The sequence below is a fragment of the Pinus tabuliformis genome, chromosome 4_1, assembly GCF_031772625.1.
Source record: "Pinus tabuliformis cultivar Carrire ecotype Pingquan chromosome 4_1, CPIR1, whole genome shotgun sequence".
Lineage (NCBI taxonomy): Eukaryota > Viridiplantae > Streptophyta > Pinopsida > Pinales > Pinaceae > Pinus > Pinus tabuliformis.
This window is the reverse complement of record NC_142303.1, coordinates 375,216,815-375,226,599: the sequence shown is the minus strand read 5'-3', so window position 1 is coordinate 375,226,599 and position 9,785 is coordinate 375,216,815.

The following is a 9,785-nucleotide window of genomic DNA, read 5'->3' as shown; positions in this document are numbered from 1 at the left end:
AAAGGCATGCAAATCATTGGTATTCACGATCTTCAAAGGGAAAGAATCAACTGCAGGCCGAGGATCTCTTCTCAAATACAATATACTTTGCAAAGCCTTCTTGACATTCGTGGGAAAAGAGAAGAAATAATTTATGATAAAGAACAAAATGTCTTGGATGAAATTCCAACTTGAATACCTGATTTTGCCATATTCTCCTTTCATGTTTCTGCTGGTCGGGATCATCCTCCAGTGGAGTCTTTGGATCTGATCGCGAAAATGATTTAGAGTCGCCAAGTGAATGATTTCAGCCTTTCAAGTGTCTGATCGTTGTTCACCATCAACAATCAGATCTGAACTTGATACATGTACTGGGGTAAAATTCAAATGAAGTGTTGTATTCACAAGCTCACGGAGATTGACTGAAGCAGCGTTTATCTACTAACGCTGATGTAAAACAAGAGCGTTTTCGAAGGCTTCTGGCGTAACTTCAGGCTCCGTCTAAGACTTATGAAATAACACGACAATGAGCAAACGATTAGATGTTCTCCCCAGTATGGTCGCCAATATGTTAGCGCTTGGAATTCACCTAGGCTGAGATAGACAAACTCTCAAGGCTACATCAAACCATTTCACCTCGTAGCTAGCCCTACGAGGTATGAGAAGGCTCTCTCGGGTAAGATTCGATAGATCTTTCAATATGATTAGGCTGACCAATTAATAATAAAGATTTTAGGCTAGTAAATTGATAAGGGGGTTGATTTAATGATTTTTGGGGTTTTTGGTGGCAATTGGTGGAAGTGCAATTCAAGGCACGGGGATTGAGCACAGTTTTCACAGGGGGATCTAAGGGGCAAGGTAGGAATGAGTGCTAATGCCTGAATCTGAGATGGATGATCAGAGATGATAGAGGAGAAGCTAAAGAGGGCAAACACACAATTCGAATCCTCTCTAGACAGTAGAAAACATTAAAATTGAACAAACTAAAAAGCTAAGCATGTCAAAACATGAGTTCAAACTTTACCACTTCATCTGTCCAATTTAGAAGCATAAGAGACATGTGAAACACATAAACAAACTTACAAGAACATGTAGAGAACACACCATCAACAATCAAATCCACAAGAATCCTCAAAGATGTCTGTAAAACCCTGGCTTTCCTTGCCTTCAATTGCAGAAATAGATGCACAATATACAATAAAGCTTACTTACACAAGTGTCCAACCATCAAAATGAGAAGGAGAGAGCATAATATAGACCATCTAGACCATCTAACTCCTTTCCTCACCTCTAGGGGTCGAGCTCAGCTTTCTAGGAGCAGTTTGAACAAATTCTAAACTAAGAACTAGAAAATAGGCAGCCAAACAACTTGCCTCTATTACTTAGCTAACTCATTCATGCATTAATTTTTCACTTTTTACATCATGGAAGCTTCTAGAAAGGTAAAGAAAGATAAAATCTACCAAAGTGCCATGAAAATATTACATTTATCCATCATCTACAAGTAATAATAGTCAACCATAGTCAAAACAGTGTTTTTTGACCAAAAATGTGAATTCTGGCAAATCTGGAAGTTCTGGTCGCGCCCCTGGAAGTTCTGGTCGCGCCCATTCACAGCTGTTTGTGAGTGGGTTCCACTGGTCCAAATCAGGTGCAATATGGCTCATTGGAAATCTTGGCCTGTCTACTTTCCATCCCAAGTGGAATTTCTAAATTTGGTGTTGATTTGACCCTCAAAAGTCAATTCTCCCAAGGTCACTTTCTGCAACTCAAAAAGTGGGCAGAAAGTCATTTTTTTGATGTATTTTGAGCTTTTGGAGGCTCAAATCTCAAGATCAGGCTTCTCCCAAGTATTGGTAATTTTTCTCTTTGCATGCCCTTTCCAAAAATACCAAGTTTTCAAAATTCCGAGCAATCCTCCAGAATGGTCGCGCGCGGGGCGCGACCATTTCATGGGCAAAACCTGTAAATTGCACAAAAAATTCACAAATGACAAAATTTTCTCCAAATTTCTTGAAATTTGGGCTGGGAGTCCCCAATCAAGTACCATGCTCAGTCAAAGAGGCTTTGGCCAAAATTTGGAGTGGATCGGGTGTTTTCCTTCGTTTTTGTGCTTTGGCCAACCGTCCTTGGAGCACCTTCGTTCTCGCCGGTATTTTTGACATTTCTCTCAAACCATGACACCTGTGTAAAAAGTGAAAGAGATTTTTCTTCCTTGGCATGTTGTGGACAAAAACCTCTCTGAGTTTTTCAAAATTCATCTTTGATTGCTCAGAAACAGCTTTTGAGTGAAACTTGTCCCGATGTGTGAAACAAGGGATTTTGTCGAAATGGAGCGAGATGAAGGGGATAGGGGCTTCTAAATTCTTGGGGAAATTTGTGGGAGTGGGGAGGGATGTTAGGAAGCAGGAGAAAGTGGAATCTCAGTGATTGAGTGAGGGGAAGGGGTCGAAAAGGACAAAACACAGGCCAAACCTAGAAAATTGCCAGATTGTAGCTAGAAACTAGGGTTTGTGCAAAAATGAGCAATTTGGCGGATCTAAGGGATGGGAAGTGTTTGATAAGGTACTTTAAGGATATGGGAAGGTGTATGAACATCTGGAAACAAGTTTTGCCGGTGATTTGACCATCCAAGAGAAATTGCCTTCAAAACCCTAGGAGAGGGAAATGACCTTGCCTAGGTGCAACTGAAGCATGAACAAGGTGTGAAATGACTCATTAGATACTGACATGACGATGACAACCCTCTGAATGATGATACACTCAGCTGAATGATGACATATACTGACATTTGGGCAACTTTGAACAGAGTGAAAGCAAACCCTAGACCTAATGCTTAGTGACCAAATTTTGCTTGAAGACTCACTGAAATGACAAAATTTGACCTTGACACTTCAAAATCACTTTGTAAGAGCACATTTGATCACTGTAGGAAGGCTGGAAAGACTGACACTAACAGGAGGAACCAGTAGAGTTCTAGTAGTGGAGTAATGCACTAGTGCATCACTAGTACCACACGAGTTAACTAAAGATTCATTCATAAATAATTCATACTCATGCATGTCAGTTTTGAGGAAGACCCAGTTGAGATTAGAGATCAGGGGCAGTATACTATCAATTGTATAATTTTTTGAGTTGTGCATATTGTGCATGCAATTAGTTGAGGGCTTATGTTTTGATTGCATAATTGTGGTGAGGAATTTTCCCAATAAATGTGGGCTAATACCCTTAGGGATTGTGAAAGGAATTAGAAGCTTGGAGGCTTCGAAATTTGGCCAAGTATTTTCCAAAGGAATTCAGTCAGGCAGAGGATATAAAATACTTGTATAGGTTGAGCAGATCATATTATATTCATCCAGATTATTTGACTAAGAGCGCAAGGAAGTAGGGTCTTGGCAAGCAACAGAATTGGATAAGTGTTGGCTTGAGTTGGCTTGTGATGAAGAGAGTTAGATTGTAATAGTGCGGGAATTGTTCAAGCTGAACAAGCATTTTATTTTCTTCTCATATATTATGGTTAATGCAATATAGATGGTTGGGCTTTTTAGCAGTTTCTTTCCCCAGAGAAATATTGTGTTATGTTCGATTGAAATTCTTCCTTTTCTACTTATTGTTTTCATTGATTAATTTTGATTTTCACTTAAGAGTAGAGTAGATTCTTGTCTTGTGTTTTATAAAATCACATAAGTTGTTGAATCTAAAGGAAAATATACATGGTATCAGAGCTTAAGACAATATATAAGAGGAGAATTCTATTTTGGTGTGCAGGTGAAATGTATTTGCAGTTCATACTTCAGAATCAGCAATATGGCTTTCAATGGTTTGAGACTTGAGTATGCCTTGGATGGTAGCTCAAATTACATAGCTTGGAAGGACAGGATATAGTCAGTGCTGGAAGATAATGACCTCAAGGAATTCATAGATCATGAAATTCCTAAGCCTCTAGAATTGGATGTTAAATATCTGGATGAATGGAGAAATTGTGTGGCAAAAACGAGAAGAATTATCTTGGAAAGAGTTCAAGACCACATTGTCTGGAGTCTCCACCATAAGGATAATCCATACTCAATGTGAAAGGCATTGACAGACCTGTTTCAAAATAGAAGTGACCATAGGAAGTTGGAACTGAAGGAAAAACTCAGAAATATCAATATGGATAAGGGCGACTCAATTCCGAAGTACTTAACCAAGTTTACCCATTGTCGGGATGAGTTTGGAAGTGTCAAGATTACTATTGCTGAAGATGATATGGTGAGCCTAGCTTTTCTAGTACTTCCTAAGAGCTGGCATAGTTACAAGGATTCTATTAACGGGAGGGAGAAGCTACAAGATTTGGATTCGTTATGGTCGAATTTGGTACAGGAAGAGATTCAGAGGAACACTAGATATGGGACCTCTTCCAAATAAGTGGAAGAGGAATTTGCATTAGTGAGAAAATAAAAGAAATCAAAGGGAAAGAAGTCTGAAGGTGAGGTAGACAACAAGAAGAAGGACTTGTCGAAAGTCAAGTGTTTTTACTGTCATGAGTACGGGCACTATGTGACGAATTACACACAAAAGAAAACAAGCAAGAAGGAGCCAACAGTAGAAGCAGCATGTGTGTTCGAAAAATAATATATATGACAGAGAAATTCAAGACATATAATATGCATAAAAACACAAACACATAAAACCAGAGAGACACAGATATATGTGGTTCACCCAGTTTGGGCTACGTACACCTCGAATAGCCAGTCCTTCCTTTTTATTATCCAGCAAAATGAAGAGACACAACCTATAACAAATCTGTTGTAATATCTTTTGTTTTCTCTCACAGTTTCACCTCTCTGTTTCTCGCTCTGAGAATACACACATTCCACAACCTCAATACAATGCCCTCATACAAAGAGAGGGGTTTCCTTCTAGGGAAGAAAACCCTAAACTAAACATAAATTCTGCCTTTGGATCATCCACCTAATGAACAGTCCAGATTGACTAGAAATTACTATACTTTTACAAGGCAATTTTTCATCTGTTTTTAGCTTCAGGAGCACTACCCCCGAAACCCCGCTAGGGGAATGCTAGCTGTTGAACCCCCCAGTCGGGGAGGATGCCCCCCTCCCCCCCCCCCCGAAACACCCGTGGGGGGGACAAATCCCCCCCGCACCCCCCTGTATGGAGGGGTGTACAATCTTCCTAGGGTATACATCTGGCTAAAACAAAGACCTTTAAATTAGGATGATAATCATGCTCCACACCCAACAATCTCCCACTTGGAGAATGATTGTAGCAACTCCACTGCTACTTCATTTGCTGGACAATGACTCCTCTTTGGACCTAGTTGTTTCTCATCTTCATCGTCATCCTTGAAGACTAATTGAAACTGAGCATATTCTCAATTTCTCCCTGGTTACAACTTTTGTTAGCATATCTATAGGATTCTGGCTAGTGTGTATCTTTTCCAACTTCAACTCTTCATCTTCCAACACTGATCATATGAAGCGGTACTTTATTTGTATGTGTTTAGTCCTGGAATGAAATGTTGAGTTCTTTGCAAGATGAATGGAACTTTGGTTATCACTGTATAACATGCCCATATCATGCTTCTTACCCAATTCATCCATAAACCTTTGTAACCAAATCATTTCTTTAATAGCCTTTGTAGCAGCAACATACTCTGCTTCTGTTGTTGAAAGTGCAACAACACTTTGGATTTTTGAAACCCAACTGACAGTTGTTCCACCTATATTAAATACATATCCTGTAGTGCTCCTCCTGTTATCTCTGTCACTTGCCATATTTGCATCAACATATCCCTGTAGAGAAATGTTTGAACCACCAAAGCATAATGCTTGATTTGTGGTACCTCTAAAATATCTAAGAATCCATTTCACTACCATCCAATGTTCTTTTCCTGGATTGTTCATGTACCTACTTACAAATCCCACTGCATGTGCAATATCAGGCCTTGTGTAGACCATTGCATGCATTAAGCTTCCAAATTCTGATGCATATGGAACTTGAGACATATAATCCATGTCTTCTTGGGTCTTTGAGCACATCTCCTTACTAAGTTTGAAATGGCTAGAAAAAGGTGTACTAACTGGTTTTGCATTGTGCATATTAAATCTTTTCAACACCTTTTGTATGTACTCATTCTGAGACAATGTTAATTTGTGATTTTTCCTGTCTCTAGTTATTCTCATCCCAAGGATTTGTTTTGCAGCTCCCAAATCCTTCATTGCAAATGAATTTGCCAATTTTCTTTTGAGCACATTTATTTCCTGCATTTTAGACCCTACAACAAGCATGTCATCTACATACAATAACAATATAATATAGCTACCATCATTTTGCTTCTTCAGATAAACACAATGATCAGAGTGACATCTAGTATAACCTTGTTCAGACATAAACTTGTCAAATTTTAGATACCACTACCTTGGAGCCTGTTTTAAGCCATACAAGCTCTTCTTCAACCTGAACACTAGTTTTTCCTTCCCTTTTACCTCATATCCTTGTGGCTGCTGCATATATATCTCTTCCTCAAAATCCCCATGGAGAAAAGTTGTCTTTACATCTAACTGCTCAAGATGCAAATCTTCAACTACTAGATTTAAAATAGTTCTGATTGAAGTCATTTTAACAACAAGAGAAAATATTTCATCAAAATCAATACCTTTATTATGTGCAAACCCCTTCACCACAAGTCTAGCTTTGTACCTTTGTTTTCCTCCATCTTCTTCCTTCAGCCTGTAAACCCATTTATTCTGCAATGTAGTTTTACCTACAGGCAACTTGACTAAGTCCCAAGTCTGGTTATGCATTAAGGAGTCCATCTCTTCTTCCATGGCCAGCTCCCACTTCTTCCTTCTTTCAACCTGCATTGCTTCTGTTAGTCTCCTATACCAATAGGTTTTATTTTTCATGATTGACAGTGGAAGTGCCAAAAATGTTCATCTTTGATGCTACAAAGGTTCCATATTTTGTGAAAGGAAAAGAGAGTTAAAAAATGTAAAGAGGGTATGCCTTAAAAGAATGATCAGAAGGCAAGAAAATGAATTGGTCAAAAAAAATAATTGAAATGAACCCCAAAGAAAGACCAGGAAAGTGGCTAACCAAAATGCCACTGCTAGCTTGCTGGATGGCCCAACAGTTCAAACGGGACCATGCCATGATTTAAATTGCTTGTTCTAGACTAGGGAATGAATATCTGCCCAAATAGTTCAAGCTTGGCAGATGAGTAGCTAGGTAGAGAAATAAAGGAGCCCAACTGCTTAATCTGGGCCCTTGGAAGAGATAAGGGTAGATTTAGATAGGAGGGCAGTCAAAAGAAAAGAGGATTATCAGGGTTTGCAAGGTTAAGTGCACCCATTCAAAAGAAGAAAAAATGTTAGGTGTATTAGGCTGGGTAGGTAGTTTGAGGTTGCAGAAGAAAGGTCTGACCACCTGATATATTGAAAATCATATCTTATCTCATCAATAAGAGAAGGGTCAGAGCAATGGTCTAAATGGCAGAACTATCAAAGCATGTCTAACTCCCCTCACTCCCCTTAAAAAGTTTCTTACAAATATCCCCTTGAGGACTTTAGGATCTGCCTAAACAGTCCTATTTGCATTTCCCCCTTGAGAAAATCATGTCAATTTTTGACCTTCTTCAATAAAGGAAGCCACATTTCTTGTGTAAAACCCTTATTTCATATTTCATCCATTTCTTGTTTCTAAGTTTTTAGTTCACAAGCTTAATATTTCCCGCACACTTCACCTCACATACCCATATTAACTCCTAACTCTATTATATAGCTCCCTAGTTACATCCCCACCCCTATTTTCTACAAAAAACTATATAAAATTCCCAAAAAACATATTAACTATCCCACCCCCTAGCATTATAGCTAGGTAACATAGTTATGGGAGATATTAGTCCATTTGGGGCTATTATCAACCCCTCCGCGTCCTAACCCCGGAATTAATCTAACCTCTGGTTAGGATTAATAACCTATGCCTAAACCCCCACCCATCTAAACCTTGCAATTTTTCCCCCGCAGTCAAATCCCAACGTTTAATGTTAAAATGTTTTAAATTAAAACATTAAGCTATATTACCCCGCACTAACCCAACCCACAAAACCCACCTAAACCAAAGTTTCAACCCACCGCAGTGCAATATTATTTAATATACGGGAGGGACCCGCGCCAAAGCTGCACGCCGCTCCAAAACGCCCCGCCAGCCGTCCATTCCCCGCCGCGCCAGATCCAACGGTGGGCGGGTGTTTTCAGCCCACAACACGCCGGGGGTTAACGTCCGGGGGATGGGTGGTTTCCCTGTCGTACCCCCGCCACGTGTCGACCGCCCAGGGTGTTCGGAGGCCCCCCCCCAAAACCGCCTCTGCTCAAAGGTGGTGCGGGGAAACTGGATACCACCATCCGTCCCATCACGTCAGCAATCCCTTCGGCCATGACGTCACCACCCTATCTCCACCGCTGCCCCACGTCACTCGCCACTTTGTCTGCCCGCGTCCACGTTGTGCCACTCTGTCCCGCCATGTCATCATCTGAGTCAGCGCCCACGTCACCCGGCCGTACCCGGGACCCGCCGATGACGTCATGCTGATGTCATCGCGGGAAAACGCCAAAAGTGCATATGAGTTAAATTTTTTGTTAAAAACACGCAAAGTGACCGTTTTCGATCATTTTGATTGGAAAGTTTGGAGAGCGCCGTTTTGTTGTTCACGCCATATTGCCTCTAGATTTCAAATTTGAACAATTCGGATGCCGCCACCTACAAATTCGACGTCAGTACTCGCCATTCAATCAACTCAACCACCCTCGGCGCTAGCTAAACCAGGTAACATTCAAGCTGCCACATCAAATTGGAGAAGGTACATCCACTGCTGCAGCCACACAAGCCACCCAGGCACCATCTACATCAGCAACAGGTACGGAAAAAGGAAAGGAGATAATGGATGCAGAGAAAGAAGTGATTACATAACAGCCTGCCTCTTCAATGGAGCAACCTCAAGTACAGGCTCCTCTACAACAAACAGAAGCACCAACAGTGCCTACCTTACAGACTCCTGCCCATGAGGGAAGAGGCAGGAAATGAGACTGAGATGACTCCACACCTGCTAGTGGGTCCACTCAGCAGCCCAAAGCCAAGAGGCAAAAGGTTGATTCTCCAATTGTGGAGGAAGTCAGTGAAGAAATCCTTGGAAGTCCAAGGAAATATAGAGAAGACAGTCAACAAACAACTACAAGCTCTTTCCAACAAAAGCAAGAAAGACAGCATGGCATGGAGGTGTCCTCCTCCACACAGCAAAGCAAAAGGCCAGCTAGCATCAAGGCCACCTTTAAAGAAATTAAGGCACAAAATGAACTGTTAAGAGTACAGTTATATGACCAATTTCTTAAGGCAACACCCGCCAAGCAGGAAAGGTTAATGGCAGATTATGACATCAAAGAAGAAAGAAAGATTCTCAGCCATTTTAAACCCAAGGTTCAGCAACCTTAGTCAGCTGCAGACTATGTCAGGACAAAGTTAGAGGTTATGGAAAAGGACATTCACCCTGCTGGGCTCTAGTATTGTAGCAATAATGCTACAACTCCTGGAACTCCCTTCTTTAATTTTATCAACCCGGTAGTTCGTAACAAACTTGGAAGCGACGGTGCTGTATGCACAAGTACTAGTTCTTGCCGCAGCTGTCACTTAGTCAGCTGGCACAAATCCACTAGGAGCTTAAGCCAACTTCTATGAGCTCTTAGAAGAAGCTTTTTAATTGATGGATGAAAGCTAACTCGAAGGAAGCTAATCTAATTGCAAAAAGAAAC